This window comes from Marmota flaviventris, chromosome 1 (genome assembly GCF_047511675.1).
Source record: "Marmota flaviventris isolate mMarFla1 chromosome 1, mMarFla1.hap1, whole genome shotgun sequence".
NCBI classification, from domain to species: Eukaryota; Metazoa; Chordata; class Mammalia; order Rodentia; family Sciuridae; genus Marmota; species Marmota flaviventris.
Genome location: NC_092498.1, coordinates 146,770,578 through 146,798,105, shown reverse-complemented (window position 1 = coordinate 146,798,105; position 27,528 = coordinate 146,770,578). Strand labels below are relative to the sequence as shown.

The 27,528-nt window shown below is 38.6% G+C and overlaps 1 protein-coding gene and 1 non-coding gene across 4 annotated transcripts in view; both read right to left on the bottom strand.

The window, feature by feature from the left end:
- Nucleotides 1-27,528, bottom strand: part of Bicdl1 (BICD family like cargo adaptor 1) — a 94,323-nt gene that overhangs the window by 47,414 nt on the left and 19,381 nt on the right. The window lies entirely within an intron of this gene.
- Trnav-uac (transfer RNA valine (anticodon UAC)) lies at nt 12,450-12,522 on the bottom strand. Its single transcript has one exon. It is a non-coding gene; the product is annotated as a tRNA-Val (tRNA).

The window sequence follows — 27,528 nt, the reverse complement described above, 5'->3', positions numbered from 1 at the left end:
TTTACCACTGAGCTACAACCCGGCCTTTTTTTGTATTTGAGACACAGTCTAAATTGCCCAGATTGGCCTCGATCCTCCTGCCTCAGCCTCCTGAATGGCTGGGATTACAGGTGTGCACCACTGCACTCTGCCATGATTACAGCTGATTCATTAATTTTACTACTAGGAATCTATCCTAAGGAAATAATCAGAGAAGCTGTCAAAGACTTATGTAGTTAGAAATTTCCAAGGTGTATAACCTATATAAATGTGTGCTAAAGTGTACCTGAAGTCTTATGTATGTTATTTGTTAATAGCTAAAACCTATAATACCTATCACCAGTGAAACAGGCATGTTAATATTTATAAAACAGAATATAACACACCAAAGCAAATACATTAACAAAGCTACATGCATCAACATGTATGAACCATAAAAACAAAATGTTTAGTGAAAGACGACAGAAACAAAATAATCCCTACTGCATGATTCTACGTACATAAAATTTCAGAACAGGCAAAAAGATGGCATTTTTTATGGCTACACAGCAGGTGAAACTCTATGCAGCAAAGGAGAAAAATGATTCCCATGAAGTTGGGGGAGAAGAGGGCTGTACTCTCGGAGGTGCTTCTCAAGGGCTGGCAATGCTCTATTTCCCAACCTGAGTGGTGGTTACTTGGGTGTTTGCTTTTATTGCAGCATTTCATTAATATGTATGTGTATGTTTTATGCTCCCTCTGTATGTTTCACAGTTGTGATAGGTTTTATAAAAAAAGATTCAGGCACAAGGGCATTCCTTACAATAAGCAGTTTAGTCAGGGTTGAAGAGCAGCATTTCAGGGTCAAGCTGCCTTTGATGTGGATCCCAGCTCAGCCACCGTTTGCTGTGTGCTTAGGCAATACTTTTTCATCTTGTTTTGAAGAAATAGGAGAAGAATGCCCACCACACAGGGATGACATGGTAATCAAATGAAAGTGTCTACCACAGTGTGTGGTACTATGCAATATTTTTCTGCTGTTATTCTTACCCTGGATGAACAGCTACAGAAACACAACCAAGAGCACCTTCTTTGTGTAAAGCACAAATAGGCAAAGCAGAAATGGGGAAATCCACACAGTTCCAGTGTATTTCCAGAGAACTGACAGACAATAATTCAAACAAAGGTCAAAGGTTAAATGAAACTGAGACACTGGAAATAGCAGAAAGCTGTGCTCCAGCTGTGCCAGATCATAAAGTCATGGCGCTGCCCTTTCCAAGACCTAATGCCCCTGTGCAATCTCAGTGTCCCCACTCCAGGAAAGGAGACCCACTGCCAGACAGTAGCTCTCAAACTCCTTAGTGTTCGGTTAATTTGAGTATAATTTTAGTTAAATATAGTCTAGCCATGCCTTTCTGAGTTACAAAAGTAATCTTGATTGTATTTTGAATGTTCCTAAGTCTGCATTAAATGATAATTCTTGGTTTGTCATTTCTTTTTTTTTAAATTTTTTTTTAGTTATGGATGAATATACAGTATCTTTATTTATTTTTATGTGGTGCTGAGGATCGAACCCAGTGCCTTACACATGCAAGGCAAGTGCTTAATCACTGAGCTACAGCCCTAGCCCCTTGGTTTGTTATTTCTAAAGATGGTAGATCTCAGATTTATTTTATAAATTTTCCCAAATTGATTAAAGCATAATTTCTACTAGTTTATAATTCTGGTTCATTTTCTAAAATCAGAACCAGCAAGTTACATGGACCAAAATCATCTAGTAAAGTTACATTTCACCAACCAAATTACCAAAGTGCTCAATGATAAGAAAAAATGAGAAACTGGGTTCCAGCATTTGTTGGTTTTTCAAAGAAGACTCTTTCAAAGCCAACACCTGAATGCTCCATAGATTACTCTTCTTATCAAAAGGGGGATAATGAAACTGAACAATGGAGACTCTTACATCATCACAATAGTTCAGGGGTTAATCTTACTTTCCCTGAGGGACAATCAGCTACCTGTCCTCTGATGTAAATTATCAGAAAGTTCACAGCTTCTAGCCAAAAATGTTTGATCTGAATCCAACAAATCCTCACATACAAATCACTAGTTAACTGGAAGGACCAGGGAAGAGAAAAATGAGCTAAATGTCACCATGAGGATGCAAACAGGCAAACTGAAACGTTGTTAACTCTCTGCAGGAAAACTGGACCAGTTACTTCAACATGCACCAGGCATAGAAAAGGAGCAGGGTTGTCCTAGAATAATACTTAAGGGATCAGGGAGGATGCACTAGACACAATGCTTGGTTCTGGATTAGAGTCTGATGTGTAAAACTATACAGGACTTCCTGAGGTCCATCAGGAGAAATTTGGATATAACTTAGAATTAAAACCACGAAAACTATTGAAATGGAAAGGTGGAGGTCACTGATTTTAAATGCAGACTACAAAATAGTACATGCAACATATTATATAAGTTTGTTTTTAAAATTCATAGATGTATTTTTATGGCTAGAAAGTCCCTAAACATCTAGTCTGAGCTGCTTGAGTAGTGATCTCGAGAAGGTGTTAAGTGTGATGCTGTTATTTTTTAATTATGTGTCTCCCCCTCCCCAGTGCATATGTACTGGTTTTTGTAATAACAGGTTAAAAAGTTAGTTAAATAAAACAAAATCTCTCCAAGTAGCATATGACTAGTGCTAAGTAAATGATGAGTTCAGAAAATGAAGCAATTATCACTGTGTGCTAGAATAGTAAGGGAAGCCTTCATGGAGGAGAGGAATTTTAGCTGACTCTGGAAAATGGGTAAAATTCAGGCAAGTAGAAACTATAAATTCTTTATTCCACCAGTCAGTCTAAAAGTCATAGGGCTTTATGAACAATGGGTTGGCTAGCCATGAGATATTTAGGCCAGTGGGGGAGGGAGGAAATTAATCTTCCTTTTAGTCCTATCCAGCTACTTCTGTTTCTATCATTGTTCATGACCCCAGAACTTCTTTTTCATTACCACCATGAAAAGAAGCAGCAATGTATTCTGGCTTCATTTTACTAAAAGATTTCTTCTTCCTGGCTCCTCAGAATGGAATGTTTTGCCTTTGAGAATGGAATGTTCTAACACAGGTATGTGTGGAGTCTTGTGTAATATGGAATGAAGTGAAGGGAAGATGTGGTGGAAGGAATTTTGAGACTGTTAAGACAGCAGACATGAAATGGCCTTTTCAAACTACATAGTGTCCTGCCACATTCATAAATGTGTAGGCTCCAGTTGTCTCTCTCACATATTTGATAAGCCTCTACCATGTGTCTGGCACACAAAATATTAAACACACAGGGCTGGGAATGTAGCTCAGTGGTAGAGTGCTTGCTTAGCATTTGCAAGGCCCTGGGTTCAATCCCCAGAGCACATACACACACAAAGGAAAAAAGAGTTAAACATACAAACAAAAAGGAAACTGTAAACAAACATCAAGCTCTAGCTCATGATATACATTCCAAAGTATTTAGGAGTGACAAGTACTGATATCTTCAACTTACTCTGAAATGCAAAAATATGATGAAGTGATAGACAATACAGGTGAGAAAAATAATAAAGTAAAATACAAGAATGGGCACATGATATTCACTATTCATTATTTCATTTTTTCAGTATTTTTTTTGTTTTGTTTTCAGTATGTTTGAAAAATTTCAGAATAAAGTGTTGGGGGAAAATAAATATAGCTTCATACCTTATCTATAGCTGATATTCTTCAATAAATATTTGCTGAATTTATGAAAACCCAAACTAAAAAAGTTTAAACACAGAAGGTTCTAAATGCATGCCTGGTTAAGCGTGGTAGTGCATGCCTCTAAGGCCAGGGACTCAGGAGGCTGAGGCAGAACGATTCCAAGATCAAGACCAGCCTCAACAACTTAGTGAGATCCTGCCTCCAAATTTAAAATAATAAAAAAAAGGACTGGGGACATTGCCTGGTGGCAGAGTGCCCCTGGGTTCAACTCCTAGTACTGCAATTAATCAATCAATCAACTCATGCCTTGAAGCATCTTCTTTGAAAGAAATTTTAAATTTAGTCAAGTCCAACAATTTTAATCCTCTGAAAACAAAACTCTAGCCTAGAGACAAGCTGGGAATTTGCTATATCCAGACCATGTTCATTGTTCACAGAAGTAGCAAAAACAAACAGAACCTAGGGTAGAGAAGCAACCAGAAGTACTCAGGAGGGAGAAAAGAAAGTAAATGGGAGACAGCGTAGAGAAAAGCCCCTGGCATAAATGTGATGTGGGTATAAAACTTGGATTTGGAACATGGAGCCCGGAGTCCTGCATACACCAGCTTTACTATTCCTAGCCATGTCCCTGGGCTTGGGCAAGTCATTTACTCTGAAGTCCCTCTCTTATCGAACAGGAACAATATCTACCTTTCTACTGCACAGGTTCCGACCAAAGAACAGTAAGTTTTGTAAGTCTTAGAGCATAAAATAAATGGGAGGTACCTCAACATCATGCTAGCTCCAAGTGACACAGGCCTGTTCCATTTCCAAAATACAACCATCTCTTCGGGAAAATACAGCAGACAGTCATTATCAGTGCCTTTCTGGGGTTTATCTATTGCCCTGAAGAGAGTTTGAACTTTCCTCTAAATAATGGGTGCCCCCTCTCTCTCTCTCTCTCTCTCACACACACACACACACACACACACACATTAAAAAAATGCACACAAATGGTAACTACGTATGATGAAGGAAGTGTTAATTTGATTGTGGTAATCATTTAAATATGTATACATGTATTAATTTAATTTTCATTTTTCAACTATATCTCAATAAAGCTGGAAGGAAAAAACCCTAACTTAGGTTAGTAGGTATTAGCAACAACAATAAGAACAACAAATTAGCAACAAAAAAAAGTATCAAAAAATTCAGAAAACACTGGGTTACAAAAGCTTTTAGTATACAAATATGTACTGCAAATCTCCAAGAGAGGTATAGAATGTTACATATTTCCTGGATTCATTCAAGAACAGAACCTTTTCTGTTCTCAGTTTCTTGAGATTGATGCTACAAGGAGCACAGTTTGAAGAAAGTTGCTGTAAACACTTCTGAAAATTCTAAATAGACCTACATTTCAATTCAGGATCTATGAATGGCAACCAAGTTAAAAATAAAAAGAACACTTAGTTATAATAATCACCAAGTCACAGAATGAAACTAAGGGATCTTTGTCCTGCCTATGGAGGGGAAAAATGGTGCTAACGTCTAAGCAAAGTGACCGCTATGAACTTCTACTCTATTCCCCATCCTCCTTGTTATGTGTTAGCATTAACATATTAGAGAGAACATTCTGCCTTTGGTTTTTTTGGGACTGGCTTATTTCACTTAGCATGATAGTCTATAGTTCCATCCATTTTCTAGCAAATGCCATAATTTCATTCTTCTTTATGGCTGAATGATATTCCATGGGGGGGATGGAAATGGGAAAGACAGTAGAATGACTCAGATACAACTTTCCTATGTTCATATATGAGTACACGACCAGTGTATCTCTACATCATGTACAACCATAAGAACAGGATCCTAATTAGAATAAGTAACTCCATATACATATGTCAAAATACACTCTACTGTCATGTATACCTAAAAAGAATAAAAAAGGTTCTTTTAAAAATTTTTAAATAAATTCCTTCACTAAAAAAAAAAAAAAAAGACAGCTACGTAGTTCAGAGCAGGGAGCAGATAGAGTCCTGAGATTCCACAATGTATTCTGTGTGCACCTGAAATGATCTTCACTCATGCACACTTGCAGACTTAGAGCAGGATCCACTTTGGGTCTCTACCACAAGCATCAAGAGCCACATTCTAGGGTCCCCACAGCCTCAGCACAGGGGTGATTTCTGTTCCACATGTGTTCCTTGTGAAAGACTCCTCATGGACATCTTAGACCTAACCTCAATCATCCTTTTTGTAGCATGCTTTTTTTTTAAGTCAGCTGCTTGCTACCTTTCAACTTGACTCCCTGTCTACCTATAACCATGGGATCAGGAGATTCTGCCTAAATAACTAGGTTCCTGTCCAGTCCTGACCCACTTATGCCTATTTCATAAGCTAGTATGTTTTGTTAATCTTCAGTATTCATCCTTCTGCTTTATTTTTTCTTCCAGAGTGCATTATAGATCTACATAATGGTGGGATTTGTTGTTAGTATTTGTATACACACACAATAGGCCTGTCCTTCTTTGTTTTAGCAGGGGCAATTCCTGGATAGGTATTTGACAATGGGCCTTTCTAATAAGGTAAAGAGCGAGGGGCTAGGGTTGTGGCTCAGGGTCAGAGCGCTTGCCTCGGGCGCATGTGAGGCACTGAGTTCGATCCTCAGCATCACATAAAAAAAAAAAAAACAAAGTAAAGATTAAAAAAAAAAAGGTAAAGAGCGAAACACATAACATCAGAGATGTTTTCATATTAAAACTCTAGTGAAAAGCAGACTTGGAGAGACTTCCATATGTATTTCTAATAAAGCCTGTAGTCGGGCTGGGGATGTGGCTCAAGCGGTAGCACGCTCGCCTAGCATGCGTGCGGCCCAGGTTCGATCCTCAGCACCACATACAAAGATGTTGTGTCTGCCGATAACTAAAAAATAAATATTAAAAATTCTCTCTCTCTCCCCCCGCCTCTCTTAAAAAAAAAAAAAAAAGCCTGTAGTCCTGGATAATGACAGAGCTACATTCCAATTCCAGATCCTTGACTAAGCAGCCAGGACCCTGATGATCAAACATTATGAGAAAAACAAAGCCAATGGATAGCTAGTCTTCAAATAGCAAATTTCCTGGATGAATTCTGAGTCATTAACAGCATAAGGGGATGGAAGGAAAGGATGAGATTAATACCAACCGTTGCCTCAATTAAAACTTTGCCTTTAAGAAAACATTTAGGAACATGACAATCAACATTTTAGTGCTCTGAATCTGAATCTTTTTCTGTTCATCTATTTTATATTATAAACACAAATTAAAAGTAAACAGGTTTGCTAATTAGGAATATTGTTGTCAGCCTCTATCTTAGATAAAAACAGGTGAACTTGTCCTATGGGGACCAAAGATATTTTGGATGCTTACTACATTATACCCAAGAGAAAATTCTAGGATATAAATTGTTCTACAAGAAAAGTCATATTTTCAACAGTACCTGAGGAATAGAAATTGGATTTTTAGAGATCTCAAAGAAGTCTGAAGAAAAACAGTCATGACAGCTGATCAACTTGTGTCCTTGCCTTTACCAGTGGGATAACAACACCTAATTCAATCTCTTTACTGCAAATAAGGGATGATAATATCTAACTAATAATACAGTTATGAGTCTCAAATGAGATAATATATGAAAATAGCTCAAGTTATAAAGCACAAAAATATATGTATTACTAAGCATTTTCAAGACAAAGTGGTACCTCGAGAGGAATGAAGGGAGATTCAACATCATTTCAAAGGGATGTAAGATGACATCACCATTCCAATTCTCTCATTTCAAGCCGGAAGAGCCAATAATTCAAATTCTTTATGTAATTCCAGTTCCTCATGGAATTCCCACCTCAGTTTAACACCAACTCCAACTTAGCTGGATAGGGCGGGGTGGGGGGGTGCTTACTTTCTATAGTTCCAGATCTTTGTCATGCTGTAGCACAGGATTCCACAGTCACGCTGGGCAGGTAGGTGGAGCTCAGCCACAGAGTCATCGAGGAAGCAAAGCAGACACACCAACACATGCTGGGAGTATTGGGAAGCTGCAACCGTGACTAGGCCTTCCTTCTGTAGGTGCCCATAAAACCTTCTGAGCCAAACATAGCTTTTGCCTCAGTTGTTATTATATTTCCTTGTTATGGGCATTTAAAAATCTACTGTGTTTGCTCTGTTCCTCAAGAGTCCCTAGTTCTTGTTGGTCTAGACTTGGCAAAGCCTTCTATTTATCATCTTCCACATTCTCACCTATTTAGCTTATAACCCACTGCTCTAAGTGACATACTATTTTCTTTTAAATTCATCAAAATTTTTTGATGGGAAAAAAATTTAAGAATATAGAAAACTAGGGAAAATATTCTATGAGTGCTGGCATGCCCAACACATCAAAGTATTAAATGTTAATGTTTTACACTGTTTGCTTTGTCATTTTTTCCTAAAATAAATCATAATAAGGATATCATCTCTACATAATCAAGTTAGGATGTTGTCTCTACAAATGCAAATTCATGTGAATTTCAGAAAAAATTGATAAGCAGCACTTGTGAATTTCTACAAAAATCCTTTAATATGAAGACTTAAGAGACAGATATGGAAAAAGGAATGTGGTTTTTACAGGACATATACTATAATACCATTTCAATCTATAAAAAGTAAAAAAAAAAATTCCTTAATATCCTGATACCCAGTGAGTATTCCACTATACTACTATATCTTATTTTAAAAACAGTGATATATAATTGATACACGATAAACTGTGCATCTTTAAAGCACAGGTGGCAGAGGTGATCAGCAATCAATTACATGGGGTCTGAGTGTCAGTGCAGCAAAGAAGTCTTCAGAGCACAGAGTGATATGGGTGCTCTAGTTTACAGGTTGAGAGAGAAGAAAGGACAAGGGTACAATCCCTGCAGAGGGGCCACATTCTGGGACATGTTCCACCAGATGTCCTTACATACATACTTCTGACCTCAGCCTGCACCAGAAAAGGCAGAAATAGGAGCTTCTGTTTCCTAGAGGCTCTCTTCAGCAACCTGCACTAAGAAAATTTAACATCATGACTTACATGGAATTATTTTAGAGCACATATTGAAGATATTTTGGAGCATACATCAGGAGCTAAGGGGTAGAAAATTCATAACTGACATAGTATAGTTCTCTTGAGTTCAGGGTTTATGGAACTTCTTGGATCTATGGGTTTATACTTCTCATCAAATTTGAATAATTTTCAGCCACTGCTTCTTTAAGTATTTATTCTGTTCCCCCTTCTATTTTGAGACTCTAATTATACTCATCAGACTACATGAAGTTGTTCCATAGCTCACTGACATTTTTCTCCCCTCTTTTTTCCTTTCTGTGTTTCACTGTGGTTAATTTCTATTGCTATGCCTTCAAATTTCCTCATCTTTTCTTCTATAGTATCTAACCTGCCACTAATGCCAACCAGTGAATTTTTCATCAGACACTGCAGTTTTCATCTAGAAGCTGGTCTGTGTTTATGTATTCCACATTTCTAACTTCTGAACATACAAAAATGCAATTATAATAACTCCTTTAATATTCTTCTATACTAATTCTACCATCTGTAGCTCTGGGTCAGTTTCAGTGGATTGACTATTCTCCTTTTCATGGATCACATTTTTCTGCTTCTTTCCATGCCTGATAATCTTTGAATGCTGGCTGTTACAAATTTTACTATGTAGGGTATTGGATATTTTGTGTTCTTACAGATTTTCCTGACCTTTCCTATGGGATACAGTTAAACTACTTTAGTTTGATCCTTCAGATTTGTAGGCTGGGCTGGGATTGTGGCTTAGCCATAGAGCGCTCGCGTAGCACAAGCGTCCGGGACCTGGGTTCGATCCTCAGCACCACATAAAAATAAAGGCATTGTGTTGTGCCCATCTACACCTAAAAAATAAATGTTAAAAAAAAAAAAAAAAAGATTTGTCAGGCTGGTCCAGAGAAAGTACTCATTCTGGATCATCCATAATTACTTCCTACAACTGAGGCAAGACCTTCCAAAGTATTCTCTACCCAATGCCCCATGAATTATGAAATTTTCCTGTCTGGCTGATAGCAACAAGCACTTTTGTTATTACCCCGTGAGCACTGGAAACCATTTTATTCCCTTTGAGTTCCCAGTCTTGAGTCATTTGCTTACATGGATTTATTGATCAGCATCTCAAGAGAGACCTTCTGCAGGTCTCTGGGGTTCTTGTCTCTTGTCTTTCTGGTACCCTGCTCTATGCCCAAGGATCAGTTCCACATCAGCTGAGGGAGTCCACTGGGCTCTGCTTTAGACCCTGCCTCTGGTGCCTCAGCCTGGAAAGCCTAAGAAGCTGAGGGAAACTGTATGCCTCACCTCTTATTTCAGGGATCACTATCCCTCACTGCCCAATGCCTAGTGCCTTAAAAAGACTGTCTCATATAGGTTCTGGGGTTTTGTTGTTGTTTTGGTAGGAAGGCAAATTTGGTCTGTTAGTTCAGCTTGGCTAGAAGCCGAAGTCCCCAATGTATCTTTGGAAGCTAATTTATTCAAACAATGATCCACATATTGTATTTGGCTTTCATGTCTCTTAAATCCTTCTTAATCTTAAATTCCCATCCTATATCTCTTTTTCTATGAAAACTGAATAGACCCAGGTACCTGTCCTATGGGATGTCCACTTTCTGGATTTGTTTGGTTGCTGTTAAGTCAATAGACTTGTGTCTCTATCCTAGGAGTTGACAAGCTTTCTGGGAAGATACAGAAAATGAACATTTAGCTTTGTGGGCCATAGATTACCTCTTTCACATAGTCTTCTTTGGTTTACTATATTTGTTTTGGTGGTACTGGGGATGGAACCCAGAGCTTTACACATGCTAGGCAAGTGCTCTGCCACTCTGCTACACCCCCAGCCTTGGGGGAACATTCTCTTTTCTGAATATTATTATAAACTTTTGGATTTTTCTACATTTGTATGTTTAAATCAATTGCAGCCAATTTTCCAGTTGTCCCCCCTTTGGCCAATAAAATCTCTTTAAACTGGCTTCTGTATCCTTTTGACACAATCTCATTAGTTTGTTTTAAATTGAGGAATGATTATTCCATTAGACTGGAAGCATCCTTGCGTCTGACACACATGTCAGCTAAGGCTCAATTCCTGTTTCAGACCTGGAATTAGCTGTTTTGGTGAGCAACCTTAGCTCCTTTCAGTAAGGAATAAATAGAATTTAAGATCTGGTACTACAGGTGCCCATTACTCCTACTATATCCAACCTAATCCATTTTGACCTCTTTGCTTTTGAGGGTATTTCCTCCTGCTATCCTTCATAGTCATTCTCTTACTTATATCATACTTGTTACTACTGAAACATCTCTTGCTAAATACTAAGGTACTACTATTTTTGTCCCAGGTTGCATGACATTACATAACTTTGAATGAATTAATGAATTTCATTAAACAAAAATGAAGTTATAATGCCATTAAAACAATGGGTAGTATCACTTAATTGCTGAGCACCACTGTTATAATGCTATATCTCTGTTAATTACTTATCGGTTGGATTTTTTTTTAAAAAAGAAATTAATTGTCTGCTTTCTATATCACCATCAAGTTTTATAACATTCTGAGCCCAGGATACAATGAATAGCACTGGAGATACAAATAAGTCTAAGACAGTCCTTAGTTTCCTAGTCCCTGAGCTTTAATACCTAGTTGGTGAGATGCAACACAGTAGCTCAAATACAGTTACTATTCACTAAACCAGGTAAGTACTTTATACCATCCACAACTCAAACAACCTTAAAAGGCATCCTGCATGATTCTTTTACTTTTTTATGATTCCTACTTTTTCAGATGAGGAAAATATACAATTTCAAGCTCCCTGAACCTCAACCAGCACAGTCAGTAAACAAAAGAGCCAAAGTAAACCCTGATTTAGTACTCAAACCTGTGCCCATTTCACTATGCTAGACTGCCTCTTAGAAAGAGTGACAGATGAAATACGCCCTAATTTCAGCAAGGCTTAAGGTTTTTGCTTTTATTCTACACAACTTCCTGGCCAGACACTGACTGTGGAACTTAGGAGGAAGAAAAGTTTACTTGGGAGGGTCCTCCATGGCATGGTGTCAATCTAACAAAAAAATCCAAGAGTCCATTTTGTTCCTTACAGATGAAGGAATTAATAAGATACTTGTAACATCAGCTGCTGAAACTGAATCAGGCAAGAACAGCTGTCCCCAATCCTGGTTTCATACTAAAATAGTAACTTCCACCCTTGGCTACAAGATATAATCACCTGATATTAAAAATCCCAATGCCTAGGTCACATCCCAGAGCAGTTACATCAATTCTCTGGGTTGGCCCCAGTGATGGGTATTTGGCTTAACATCTCCTCAGCTGTTGAGCAATCAGAAATGAGAATTACAGCTTTAGAATAAAGAATTATTATTTACTAAGTCACTCTGAATACACGGAGAAAAGATTCCTATTAAGAAAAAAAAAAAAGGTGAAAATAAGTAGATACAAACAGCAATCTGAAGTCAGAGGGATCAAGCATAGAAACAAGTATTTGCAGGTATCTATGAGTCTCCATTCCAAGAGAGCTTTGAGGAAAGAGATCATTATGGGTCTAGTCTGACTCAGGTAGTCAGAATGTACCTGATAGCTTCTCAGCCCACAATTCCCACCAACAACAGCCACTACTGACTAAGCAATTGTCAGGAGGCTCGATACATTTTCATGTAGTCTTCAATTTTACAATGTAGGTTTCTTTTCTTTATTTGGTGGTGCTGGGTATTGAACCCAGGGCCTCATGCATGTAAGGCAAGCACTCTACCAACTGAGCTATATCCCCAGCCCCCAATATAGGTTTCTATTACACAGATGATGCATAAAAAAACACAAGAGGCCGAGCAAGGTGGTGCATGCCTGTAATCCCAGCGGCTTGGGAGGCTGAGGCAGGAGGATTACGAGTTCAAAGCCAGTCTCAGCAATAGTGAGGGACTAAGCAACTCAGTGAGACCCTGTCTCTAAATAAAATACAAAAAAGAGCTGGGGATGTGGCTCAATGGTTGAGTGCCCTTGAGTTAAATCACCAGTACCCGCCCTCCCCCCAAAAAGACCTAAGATACCTTACATTTGTTTCTAAACAAGTCATCTATCAGGGGTTCACAATTTAAAAGCCATGGATCCTTTGGGGATACCAAGCTGCTCTGAGTGAAGGTATTGCAGATTGAGCACACCCCCTCGACAGATGCTGCTGTGGTTACAGAATACAAATCCTACTGAGAACATACCCTAACAATGTATCACTTGGCACTTTTTTTTTTTTATCAATCTATCAATGCTAACACATCTATTAAAAATATCAAGTCTACAATTTTTTATGTCTAAATGTTCTTTTGTGAAGAAACTACCTCATATATTATTAGTGGAAATGTAAAATGGTACAAGCTTCTTTGAAAATCGGTGTGGCAGCATCTTAAAAAAGTTAAGAGACAGGGGTTGTGGCTCAGCGGTAGAGCACTTGCCTAGCAAGTGCGAGGCGCTAGGTTTGATCCTCAGCACCACATAAAAGTAAATAAATAAAGATGTTGTATCCAACTACAACTTAAAAAAAATATTAAAAAGACATACCATACAGTAATTCCACTCCTAGAATTTCACAAATACACTAGTGAAATGAGTCAAACACAAGACTACAAGACTACATAGTGCCTTATTCCATTTATATGAAATAGAAACGGGAATCAGTACAGACAGAAAGCATATCATTATTTGCCTGGGAGTGCAGGTGGGGACAGGAGTGAGGACTGACTGCAGAGGTACGAGGGAATTTTCTGGGGTGACTGAAATATTCTAAAACTGTATTTCAGCAATGGCTGCACAATTCTATACATTTGCTGAATTGTAATATAATTAAATTATACTTCAATAAGGCTGTTTCAAAATATTGTGAAAAGTCATTGAATTAGTTTTAAAAAGCAGGGAGTCTATGCTGAAAGACTGGGAATCAGTGATGGAGAGAAAGGCAAAGGAATTCAGTAAGTGAGTATGTGTTAAAGGAAGTAAAACATTAATTCTCTGATGAGTAAACCTTTTAGTAAACAGTCCAATGCACTACACAGTTCAACTACAGAACTAAGTAATACACGCTTTCTGACTCCTGAGTCTAGTTCTAACTCTTAAGAACTTTGAGACAAGGTGCTGAGCCCTCAGAAGGAGGTGCCCAGAGAGCAGAGTCAACAGGACAGATGCAGAGTGTAAAAAACAAAAGAAAGGTGCTAGCAGAAGAACAAAGGCCACGTGAAGGAAATGGAAACTGAGCTTAGCCTTGGGGGCCCAGGGAACTTCCCAAGAGGGTGGCTGTTACCAGGTACTGGGGGGGGGTGGGGAGAGGAGGAGGCAGGAGGATCATTGCAAGGTCCAGGTCAGCCTCAGCCTCAGCAACTTAGCAAGAAACTGTCTAAAAAATCAATCAATCAATCAATCAATCCTTCAGCAAAGAAGTATGCCAGTGAGAAGGGAAGGGGGAGGGAGCCGACTCTTCAATGAATTCTCTGGTCCTGTGTGGGTGGGGAAGTTCACCTTGAATCACCCTAATAAGTCAGTCTCTCCAGCTGACAGTTTAATTCCCCAACAAACACCTTTAAAGGGCCCCATGTTTTGGAAGACACATTGTCATTCATTCTTTCTTGTTTTTTGTTTTTAAACAAAAAAGACTATTATATACACAAATTCCTTTCACTTTAAGGATAAACCATCACAGGAAAAGAAAGGCTTTTTAATTCAAACTCTGTCAGTTTTGAAACAGGATGTTAATTTTCAAAGACTGGCCTCAATTCTACCACATTGTGTTCAATTTCAATTTAGTTTTGAGAAATAAGTCAAATATTTAAGTAGAAGGCAAGGCTTTGAGTTGACTTGAAATAATAACTGGTATGCTCTTCAAAGAGCTCCTGTTAAACACTGAAGTTCCTCTTCAATAATATATGTCTGTCTGCAGCCTTTTATGTAAACAGACTGTATAAAACAAAACCTATTGTTTCAGTAAACATTTATTTTTTACTGAAAAAACTGTTAACCCTGTTATTTGACAAAGATTTTCATAACACATTTGCATTGACCATAGTTTCCCTGGCTCTCTGACCTTCGATGACTCATATCCTCTTGGGCCTTGGTTGTTTCTTCAACTGTGAGATCAAAGGGTCAGGCTAGATTACACAGGTTAACCTCATCCTTCAACAACCGAAATACCAAGGGTTCTCACCATCTTAAAACCTTAAAATTTACAGTCAAATTAGTGATCGCCTACTCTTTCAGTCTTCAGAATAAATTCATAGCCTTTTTTGGATCCCTGCCAAATGCATGGCACTAAGCATTGTTGGGGATAAAAACCAGTTAAAGACACAGTCTTTGCCCTTCAGGTTATCTAAAACCTAGGAGGAAGCCGGGCATGGTGGCATACACCTGTAATCCCTGTGGCTTGGGAGGCTAAGGCAGGAAGATTGGGAGTTCAAAGCCAGCTTCAGCAACTTAGTGAGGCACTTGGTAACTCAGTGAGACCTTGACTGTAATAAAATATATAAAAAAGGGCTGGGGATATGGCTCAGTGGTTAAGCAACCCTGGGTTCAATCCTCGGTACTAAAAAACAAAAAACCTAGGAGGAAAACAAACATGAGGCACAACATTAAGTGACAAGAAAATTTAGACAACAAAAACAAAATACAAACAAAAATTCAGACCATAGGCTCTATCATTTAGATAAATTAAGAGTTTGATATAAAGCATCCCCAAATATTCCTACCTTTGGTGGGCAATATCAAGGATAATGATTATGTTCCATGTACTGCCACCACCATATGTGGTGGGATGCTGGTTTGTGGGGACCATGAGCTGGACACACAGTACAGCAGGTCTCATATTCCTTACCATTAGTCTTTTTTTCTGTACAATAATGATGGAAAACAGGTCCTAAGTGATAAACTGTATTGAGAATTCAGTTCACGCTTTTAATTTATATATTAGAATATATGGAAGCAATATCTGCCTTAATCATTAATGTAAAAGGAAAGACCTGCTATGACTTCTCTGACATCATAGTTACGTCTTGCCTGCACTCTGAACCTGACTAGAAGTGTCACAGGAGAAGGAATAACTGGTATTCATAGCAACATCACCAGACGGGAACCATGTAGAAAGCTGTAACCTAGCAACTGATGACGAGAGGTGTGTAAGGGGAATTCTTCCAGCTCTGCAAATGACAAACATACAGCACTGAATGCAACTAAGCATATGAGGGCAATGTGGAAAATCTGACTTACCTGTGGAGAGCTGGGGAGTGTCAGCCTCACAAAACCCCAGAACTAAGACATATCGCTTCAAACAGGAAAAGCATAGCAACACCTCCTCACTCCCAATACCACCCATCATATGCATGGAAAGTACTTATGTGTCATGAAATGGAATGGAAAATAAATTTTGGTGAGACACAGTCATCTCAACCTCTACTTTCTCCATATACAGAGGCAGTGAATTTGGATGAGAAGACACCCCAGTCTCAGAGAAGTTGGAATATGTTCTGCATGCAAAGAAAGTGGCATCACAAACCTGACAGAGTTACAATGTACTACATCACATGAGAACCCCAGCCCTCCACAATCTTCTTTCTTCTTTCTCCTAAGCAGCACAAAATTCGGATGTCTGGAGGGTCACAGACAGGGAAACTGAGGTCCAGAATGAGGATTTATTCAAAGTCAGAAAGCTAGTGATGAAGCAGAGGCAAAAACCCAGGTCTTCTGGTTTCCAGGCTAATTCTTTCCATTAAAGCACAATGCTACTTTTCTTCTTATATTTAAACAGAAACTCTTAATAGGAATGAGAAATAAACTCCTTTTATGTGAAGCTACTGAGATGGTAGGGCTTAGCTATCATGACAGTTGGTGTTACCCTACCTAACGTAACTATGAATAGGTCTATCCTACCCTAAGGCAATCTGAAAAAGATACCTACTTTTTTATTTTAGGGATTCTGGATCAATTTCCAAGGAATTCATCCAACTCTGTGATTATCGGATATTATCTGAGTATAGAAGACTAAAAGGCTTCTCTATTTCGGATAGAGCAGTGTATGTGTACATACGCTATGTCTGCCTTAGAATCCTACCTAGTTAGAAATGAAAAGATTTTGTAACCTGCCACTCTAACCCCTTCAGAAAATTCAAGCCCAGGAAGGGAATTTCAGGACTCTACTGATACTGATGTAGCCGAGGTTCTGGTTGTTCACCTATCCATTCCTTCTCCAGGACACAGAGCAGGCCTATATTTCCCAGACTTTCTCATAACTGAGTATGGCCTTGTGATGGATCACAAGGCCATACTCAGTTATGAGGATCAAAGCAATGTGCACCATTTCCAGGCACAGCCCATAGAAACCTTCCAAGCTTTTTCCTTTCTTCTATGACCTTGGAACCACCTGTTAAAGATAGCAGTCACAAGACAGAGGGGGAGAGCTGCCTGAAGTGAGCACAGCTCACCAGTCAGGAACATCAGTTTTTAATTCCTCTGTTAAGCTACTAAGATTTGGTTATTTATCTGTTACAGCAATATCAATATTAACTGACAAAACCATAACTATGCTTACCTCTCTACAAAAAATGAATACAACCCTTTTCTTTTTTTTTTTAATATCTTTATTTTATTTTTATGTGGCGTTGAGGATCGAACCCAGTGCCCCGTGCATGCCAGGCGAGTGCGCTACCGCTTGAGCCACATCCCCAGCCCATCTTTTTTTTTTTTTTTTTTTTAATATTTTGGTTTTTGTTGTAGTTGGACACAACACCTTTATTTTATTTATTTATTTTTATGTGGTGCTGAGGATCGAACCCAGCGCCTCACACATGCAAGGCGAGTGCTCTCCCGCTGAACCACAACCCCAGCCCCATGAATACAACCCTTTTTCTCAATCAGAATTATTTATTCCCACAGAGATGACTTTGTTTTACTTGTTGAGCCAATAAAAGCCCCACTGGAAGTAGTAAAAGACTAGGACTGCGGACTTAGCAAGTCACTTAACTTCCCTGGGGCTCATCTTCCTTAACTAATAATAGATAATGATTTGCAAATCAGTTTTTTCTTTTAATACATAGCTGAAAAACTACCCTTTTCCCCAAATAAAATATTAAGCAGAACTTCAAGATATAAAACATAAAAAGGGTCAGGCTGAAATGAAAATGGGGAAAGGAGCAGGAATTTGCCAGCTTAAAGTCTCCTTCAGCTTCTCACAACTGTTCCTGAGGCACCTCTTGGAGACCTATGACTCCCAAGAACCACTGACCTAAACCAATGGTTTTCTAAATTATGTGGCTATTTTGTTGGCAACCCAGCCCTTTTCTGTATGAAATCTGATGAGAAGCCTCAATAAACAGAAAAGATAAATCAATCTTATATTAATGTTAAGTATTTAAAAACTTTAAATGAATAAAGTTTATAAACTCAATAAAAGCAAAGAGGCCTTTTCAAGTTGATTTGAAATTGCAGGACAATGATAATGAGTGGCAATCTTAATACTGATATATTTATGGATTTAGTTTTGGTTTTAAACATTGAAAACAATTTTTTAAAAATTCAGATGCAACCAGTTGTGTACTGCTCACAATATTTTTTTGAGAGAGAGAGAGAGAGAGAGAGAGAGAGAGGAGAGAGAATTTTTTAAAAAATATTTATTTTTCAGTTTTCGTTGGACACAACATCTTTATTTTTTATTTTTTATGTTGTGTTGAGGATCGAACCCAGCACCCCGTGCATGCCAGGCGAGCGCGTTACCGCTTGAGCCACATCCCCAGCCCAACAATATGCTTTTTTAATTTTTATTTTTTTAGTTGTGTGGACACAATGCCTTTATTTTATTTATTTATTTTTATGTGTGCTGAGGATTGAACCCAGGGCCTTTCACATGCTAGATGAGCACTCTACTGCTGAGCCACAACCCCAGCCCAACTTGACACTCTCTAGTTAACAGAGATGGCAGAGGCCTCCACAAGGGCAAGCTGAGCCACAGACAGGGCAAGCTGAGCCACAGACAAGTCTCTCACGAGCTAAGTGAATGTGTGGCCGCTATCACCAGGGAGCACATGACATCTGTTTTGGTATGATTCTTCAAAGTGTTACAGATTTTAAAAACAATAAATTTGCATAACATTTCACAAATCACTGATCCAGATATAGACTAGAATTTCTCTTTTAACTCTAAATTGTAAGATAGCACTGGATCATTGTCTCAGACTAATGAAGAAAAATGGGGAAGATGTAGTCAGTGTCAAAGTATCACCTGCTTTTCTGCTGAGATTGTTTATTCAGTGAATATTTTATTATTCAAAGCAATAATATTTAGGGACCAGATCTAGAGGCTGACCAGCATAAGTAGGTAACCCAACAGTGTATGGTCTGCTACCCATATGTTTTTCTCTGACTATAAACTCCAACTTTCCTACCATCTACAACCCAACTGGCAAGTTCAAAATTTGGGGGCTCCACCTTACACCTGGCAAGGGCAGCTCATTTAACTGTTTTACCTCTCTGATAACGATCCATTGAGCTGTCCACAGGGACTGAGGTATTCCAGATTTCAATGTCAAAAAGGCAAACTGCCATCGTATTAAGTTGATTTTATCAACATGAAGATCTATTTCTAGAGGAATCTTCAGCCTTACACCCTCCAAAATTAAGACTTAATATGCTTAAACCTTAAGCTCCCCTCTTTTAAAAAAGAAAAGCAGAACTATATACAGCTATAACCAATAAAACCAACCTGAAGATTCAAATCAGGCATGGCTCTCCCAGGGTAAATAATTAAGAACAGGCTCACATAATCAAGAAGATTCTACCAATAAATACACCTACATGCTCAAAGAATAAGCAGCTACCAGCCAGTGTGTTTAACTACTAATTAAAAACAGTTCCAGTCTAGTAATACTGGAGTGCCATCTTCAGAGGACACTCCCACTCACAAAAGTCCCTATTGTGTTTCAGCTGAAGAGACTGTCTCAGCACACTGCTTTTAATCCTTCTGGAACACCTTGACATCAGACAGAAATTGCTAAAACAAAATCCCAAACCTCTATATTCCTTTTACCCAGTGACTTTGAAGTTAAAGGGCGTCCAAAACAGTATTACCCAGCAAATATCAACTAAAAAAACCAATGAAACTTGCCCTCTTCCTCTCTTCCCTTTTCCTCTTCTTTCTCTCCTCTCTCTTTCTGCCCACCTCCTCTTCTCTCTGCTCTCAACTTCTCCTTTAGGCAGCCCCCCAATAAAATCTCTTGGTTGAAAAAAAAAAAAACAGTGAAACCAACAAGATAGAAAAAGCACACAAAGAAGTATTTTATTCTGATTGACTACCCATCCTTGAAAATGTACAAAAACCAATTTTTAAGCCAGTGGTTAATCTGTAACCATTGTAAGGCCCTGGGAAAGGGCCACTAAATTTTTGATCCTCAGTTTCCTTATCTGCTAAATAATGATTACCACACCTTCCTTTGCAGGTGGTGATGAGATCAGAGAAGGTCATATATGTGAGTGACCTTTGGAAAAGTCACCATTATTTGGTTAGAAAATAATCTCTTTTCTTGAGCAGTGCTGGGGATGGAACCCAAGGCCTCATGCATGCTGGGCAAGTGCTCTACCACTGAGCTGCATCCCCAGGGCTTATAAACTTGTTTCCATAACTTCGTTCAAGGATAGGTTGGCTGAAAATTATCATGTCTTTTCCCACAACATCATCTGTAAGTGAAGTAAGCTTTAAGAAAACAAGTAATATGACACTCACCTGGAAAGGCATCAAAGGCCATTTAGCAACTAACACCACTTTTGATAAGCAGCTGTTTGTTGTTCACTGTAAACTGTCCCAGAAACAAGGAGAGCAACATGTCTCCCAACAGAGGAAAAGTAACACTGTTAAAGCCTTTAACCCTGAAAAAGGAACCCGAGAGATTTGCTTCAAGGAGTGCACCCAATGCAAAGCTGCTAATCCAAAATGAGCTGTTTACTCTTCAGAGGAAAATTAGTCTTCTCCGGACAGATTAACTTCAGCTAGTGTGCAAACCATGTTCTCTGTCAAGACAGCACCCAACAGGCAGGAAACAAGGCACCTGCTTGCATCAACCTCCTAGACAGGATCCCCAAAGAGTGGCTCTTCTAGGAGCTAAGAGTATAGGGGTTGGGGCAGAGCTGGAGTGGGGGTTCTTCTGATCTGTAGTCAGAGACTCTGAGTAAGCAAATTCTTGGGTGACAAACTAATGGGAATACCAGAACAGTCTCAGCTCCTGAAAGACCTCATATGCTGTAGAAATTAACTCAATATTCCACCTCCATGCAACAGAATTCTCATTGTTTGACTCATTTGACACTAAAATGAATGTTTAAAGGGAAGCCCAAACAGTCCAAAAAGAATTATTTGATTCTATACCTCAGCCTACCCCTCTTCCCTCCTCAAGTCTTTTGTCTCTCAAGTTAATAAAGCCCCTATTCCTCCAGCAACTCAAGACAAAAATCTAAGAGTCATTTTGATTATCTTTCCTTAATCCCCCTTCCCACACCCATTTGTTCTATTAGAAAACTTGCTGGTTCACTGTCAAAACATATCCAATCTAACTAACAGCTCTCAACACCTGCATGATCGAAGCTACCATCATCTCCACTTGCAGAGCTGCTGCTTCACAGATCTTCATGCTTCTACCTTCGGTCCCCTGATCCATTCTCCCACAAAAGCTAGAGTAACCCCTTCATAACATTTATCAGGTCACAATGCTCCTCTGCCCAAAACATACTGCTGATTCCCAGCACCCAGACCCCCAAAAGAAGCCCAGCTCTGTATCGCGGCTGGCAAGGCCCTACAAGATGCAGCCACTGCCAATCCTTATGACCTCATCTACCCTCTTCCAAATTGACAGCACCCTAGTCACAACAACCTTTCTATTCATTCCTAGGCTTTTACATCCTGTTCTCTTTGCATGGAATACTCTCCCCCTTTTTATTCTGCTCAAACTTCACCTCCCCCCAAATTTCCTGACAACCCTATCAAAAACCAGCCATTCCTACAGCTACCACTCTCTGCCTCCTACCCAGCTTCATTTCACTCACAGCACTTATCACTACCTGATTGGTATTATTTATGTGTTTCCTTCTTTACTGTCACCCTCCCTTTGGAACATGGAATTTACCTTCTTTACTGCAATCTCTCTTTGGCCAGAACATACATAGTAGGTGTACATTACAAATATTGTAAAAAGAATGACTGATTTTTTTTTATCGTAAAATATAACATGTAGATATATAAAATATATTATTTAACAAATAATTATAAATCAAATACCCATAAAATAATCACCAAAGGGCTGGGGATATGGCCCAAGCGGTAGCGCGCTCGCCTGGCATGCGTGCGGCCCGGGTTCGATCCTCAGCACCACATACAAACAAAGATGTTGTGTCCGCCAATAACTAAAAAAAATAAATTAAAAAAAAAATAATCACCAAAGTCAAGAAGTAGAACATTACGAGCTCTCCAGGAGCCTCCTTCCCAGGCTCATTTCCTGACAACAATCATCCCCTCAACACACACACACACACACACACACACACACACGCTCCCCAGTAACCATCTTGCTGAATTTTGTGATAATAATGACCTGTTCTCTTTGTTTTTATACTACTTTCATATGCAGAATGATAGGTTTTTCAGTCTTAACAAGAGACATCAGGGACAAGAGTATAGACAATTAAAATATTCTTGGAGGGCAATATGAGAGCAGCTATTAAAAACTTCAACATGTGTATCCTTTGATATAGCCACTCAGTTTGTAGGAAGCTATTAGAGAAATGCTAATAAGAGTGCAGAAAGTGCAAGGATGCTCAATGCAGTAGTGCCTGTGACACCAAGTCACTATTAACAGTACATATACTCCTCAAAAGCAAATAGTTATACTGACTGTGGCACACCCATATACACTGTATAGAATATTTTACACAACCATTAAAAGCATGAAAAAAGTACAAGATCAAGTATGTAAAAAAAATAAAACCATTTTGTTTTTTGGGGGGAAAGCAAGAATAGAAAAATTATGCCTTGTTGCCTAGCATGTGTGAGGCACTGGGTTGATCCTCAGCACCACATAAAAATAAATATAATAATGGTACTATGTTTATCTACAACTAAAAATATTTTATATATATATATATATATGAATATGACATTAAGCCTGAGGGCCACAACGTGGCTCATTGGTAGAGCTTTTGCCTAGCATACCCAAGGCCCTAGGTTCCCCCAGTATTGCAACAAAAATGAAAAAATAAAAATTATGCATGTGTGTACATGTGTATCATGCATGGAAACATACAAAAAATTTACGGTAAACTGTCACTGATTTTTCTTTAGGAAAGAGTCATGGGAAATTTTCACCATTTACATCAAACATTTCTGTACTATCTCAATTTTACTTTATTGTGCACATGAGTTTTTTTGCAATCAGAAAAAAATAATAAAGGTACACATATTTTTAACTTAAAAATATATAAAACTTAATAAACGTGGGATAGAGGCAAAATTAGGATTTCTGAATCTCTACAAAGAGATATTCAGTAAAGCTTAGTTCCTTGAGAAGCCACCCCATCCTAGCCAGATGAACCAAAGCTCACAAGAACAACCTCCCACTGGGCTCCAAGCTCTCACGATGTCAAACTGTCTGGCTTCACCTGAACCACAATGGATCTTTATTTCAATCTCTCCATCGCTGATCTTTACACAATCCCTCCAGGTATCTCTTGGTCTAAGCGTGTCCAGTTTAAAATGCAGGCTTTGGTTTCTCCTGGCCTTGGACCTAGGCCTAAGTTCCTGTTGAAGGCTTTTACCCTTTCCCATCTCAGTGATTCCAGTGATAGCCCTTTTTGGCTTCACTCAGCCTTTGGAACAGCACTTTCTTATATTGCCCCAAATACAGCTTTTCACTTTGACACAATTAGAACCACTCAAAAGTCAAAGCGACCAGTTTTGGGTGTGAGGAAATGGGAAGCACTTGTAGGGAGACAAAGGGGGAAAAATAGGACTAATGGAGAGGTACCCAGGAAAATAAAGGCAAAAAGAATACAGCATAATACCTAACCAGCTAAGGGGTAAAATATGATTTTAAGGTGGATTCCCAAGAGTTTTACTCTGGGAAGAAGCCATCAGAGTCACACAGGGAGCAGCTATATATCTTTGATGCGTCTGTTCAGCAGCAGTCACTACTCAGTTTTTCAAAGGAGAAGCTCTGGCTGCCTCCTTTCCCAGCTTCTGACCATTCTGGTCTGTAAAAACAAAAAAGATGACATATAGTCGGAGACAGGTAGTTCTTCTGTCCAGTGTATGCTTCCAAGAAGGAGGGGAAGCAATAATAATGCCCAAATAATGGCCAACACACCCGTGAGATGAGAGTTTTTTTATAAAAGCGAAAATACTCATTTTCACATCCATCAGCAAGGTGAGACTACATACGGCCAGTTACTCAGTACCTGCTCAACCCACAGACCACTGAAATACAGTATCATGCAACACAAAAGGACCTGAGGTTTTAAGTCAGGGTACAAGGGCTCTACATGTACTCTTTTCAGTTCGTGGAAGGTGAGGTTTTTATGCAATTCCAGGAGTATCCATGAAGGCAACACTAGCTCTGGGGGCAACTGAGTCACCATTATCTACAGTTTACTTGCTAAGGCAGACATCCACAGTATCTCTGGCCATTGGTTTTCAAACAGCACATGTATTTCAGAAATGTATCATTTCCAAACATTAAGTACCTTAAATAATCATTTGCTAAAAACACATACACACACCAAAAAAACTCAACAATCTTTTATCAACTGCCGATTCTGCTAGATAACAATTTACAAGAAAAAGACAGAGGTAGTCTCTGCTCTGAGTTCACAATCTAATAGTATTTATTCATCTAAGAATGTGGGTTCCCTGGGCTGGGGTTGTAGCTCAGTGGCAGAGCACTTGCCTAGCGTGTGTGAAACACTGGGTTTTCAATTGTCAGCACCACATAACAATAAAGGCATTCTATCCAACTACAACTACAAAAAATTTTTTTAAAAATGAAAAAAGGCGGCTGGGGTTGTAGCTCAGTGGTAGAGTGCTTGCCTAGCACATGTGAGGCCCTGGTTTAATCCTCAGCGCCACATAAAAAAATGAAGTAAAGATATTGTGTTCATGTACAACTAAAAAAAATAAATATGAAAAAAGAATGTGGGTTCCCTGACTCTTCCATATTGCCCCAAATACAGCTTTTCACTTTCACACAATTAGAAGCACTCAAAGCCAAAGTGACCAGTTTTGGGTGTGAGGAAATGGGGAAACACCCTTCCAGTCTTATCTCTAATGTGATCTCCTCAGAGAAGCCTTCCCTGTTCCCCCTTCTTCTAGTTAGTCTCCATAAATCACCCTTCATATCACCTACAACTTGTGGGTTTATTTATAAAATCTCTTTTTAATGGCTTCATAAAATAGAGGTTTTGTGTTCTTCACTAAATTCGCGGTGACTTGCTCAATAAATATTTGCTGTTTTTTTTTAGAGAGAGAATTTTTTAATATTTATTTCTTAGTTTTTCAGTGGACACAATATCTTTGTTTGTATGTGGTACTGAGGATCGAACTCGGGCCGCACGCATGCCAGGCGAGCGCGCTACCGCTTGAGCCACATCCCCAGCCCCTTGCTGACTGTTAAAGATTTAAAAATAGCTGGGCATAGTGGTATATACCTGTAATCCCAGCTATTGGGGAGAATGAAGCAGGAGAATCACCAAGTTCAAGACCAGCCTGGGCAACTTAGAGCTCATCTCAAAATGAACTTTCAAAAAAAGGGCTAGAGGGCTGGGGTTGTGGATTAGCGGTAGAGCACTTGCCTAGCATGTACAAGGCGCTGGGTTCAGTCCTCAGCACCACATAAAAATAAATAAATAAAGGTATAAAAATATTATTTTAAAAAAAAGGGGGCTAGAGATACAGCTCAGTGGTAGAGGGCCTGTGGATTCAATCCCCAGTACGACATATAAATAAGCAAATAAGTACATATAAATACAAAGGTTTTCACTATTTTATTCAGAAGAATGAAAAGTAGATTTGGCATAAAAAGAAATAATGAGAGGCAGACTTGAGAGTTTTTCAAAGAATAAAATAAAGGATTCTAATGTCTTCCCATTGACCACTGCAGCCCTTAGGCATATGTATCTTCAGCGTGTGGATGTTACTGATAGTACAGGATCCCAATGAAATGGCACCACTGTGAACACCTCCCATAGACAACACTCGCTAGGATCCCTTGTCCCTACTGGCAAGATTCTTATTATGGGTTGAATTGTGTCCTCCTCTCCTGTTAATATATTGAAGTCCAAACCACTCTTCAGAATGTGAGACAGGTTCTTTAAAGGTAATCAAATTAAAATGAGGTCATTAGGGTGGGCCCTAACTGAATATGACTTGTATTCTCATAAGACGAAATGTGGAAACAGAGACAGAGAAAGGATAATGTAAAGAAACATAAGACAGCCCTCTATAAGCCTAGGACAGGCCTCACAGCCCTTCCAAGGAACCAACCCAAACACCTTGATCTTGGATTGCCAGTCTAGAATTGTGAGACAATAAATTTCTGTTGGTTAAGTGCAGCATTAGCAAACTAGTACAGTTTTCTAAAATCTTCTAAATTTAAACTTTTTTTTGTCCCTATTAGTATTCTTTTTAATTTTATATTTAATTAGAAAAAATTATTAAAAATTTTAAGTTATACTGGCTCTTCAATCAAAGGAATTTTTTCATTTAAAAAGGGCTAGATCCCTTTGTGTTCAAAACACTAGTAAAACTAAGAATAACAGGCACATACCTCAACATTGTAAAGGCTTTCAATGCTAAGCCCCAGGACAACATCATTATAAATAGAGAAAAATTGAAACCATTTCCTCTAAAAACTGGAACAAGACAGGGATGCCCTCTGTCACCACTTCCATTTAACTTAGTTCTTGAAACTCTAGCTAGAGCAATCAGATGAAAGAAATTAAAGGGATAGGGATAGGAAACAAAGAACTCAAATTATACCATTTGCAGACTATATGATTCTATACCTAGAAGACCCAAAAAATTCCACCAGAAATCTCCTAGAACTAATAAATGAATTCAGCAAAGTAGCTGGATATAAAATCAACACCCATAAATCAAAGGCATTTCTGTACATCAGTGACAAATCCACTGAAAGTAAAAATAGGAAAATCACTCCATTTACAATAGTCTCAAAAAAAAATAAGATACTTGGGAACAAATTTAATGAAAGAGATGAAAGACCTCTACAATGAAAATTACAACACGCTAAAGAAAGAAAAAGAAGACTTTAGAAGACGGAAAGATCTACCTTGTTCTTGGATAGGCAGAATTAATATTGTCAAAATGACCATACTACCAAAAGCACTATACAGAGTCAATGCAATCCCAATCAAAATCCCAATGGCCTTATAGACATAGAAAAAGCAATTATAAAATTCATTTGGAAAAATAAGAGACCCAGAATAGCCAAAGCAATCCTTAGCAAGAGTGAAGCTGGTGGCATTATTATTACAGACATAAAACTATACTACAGAGCAATCATAACAAAAACAGCATGATATTGGCACCAGAATAGACTGTAGACCAATGGATAGAATAGAGGACCCCGAGTAGCCCATATAACTTCAGTTATCTTATACTAGACAAGGCACCAAAAACATACATTGGAGAAAAGATAGCCTCTTCAACAAATGGTGCTGGGAAAATTGGAAATCTATATGTAACAAAATGAAATTAAACCTC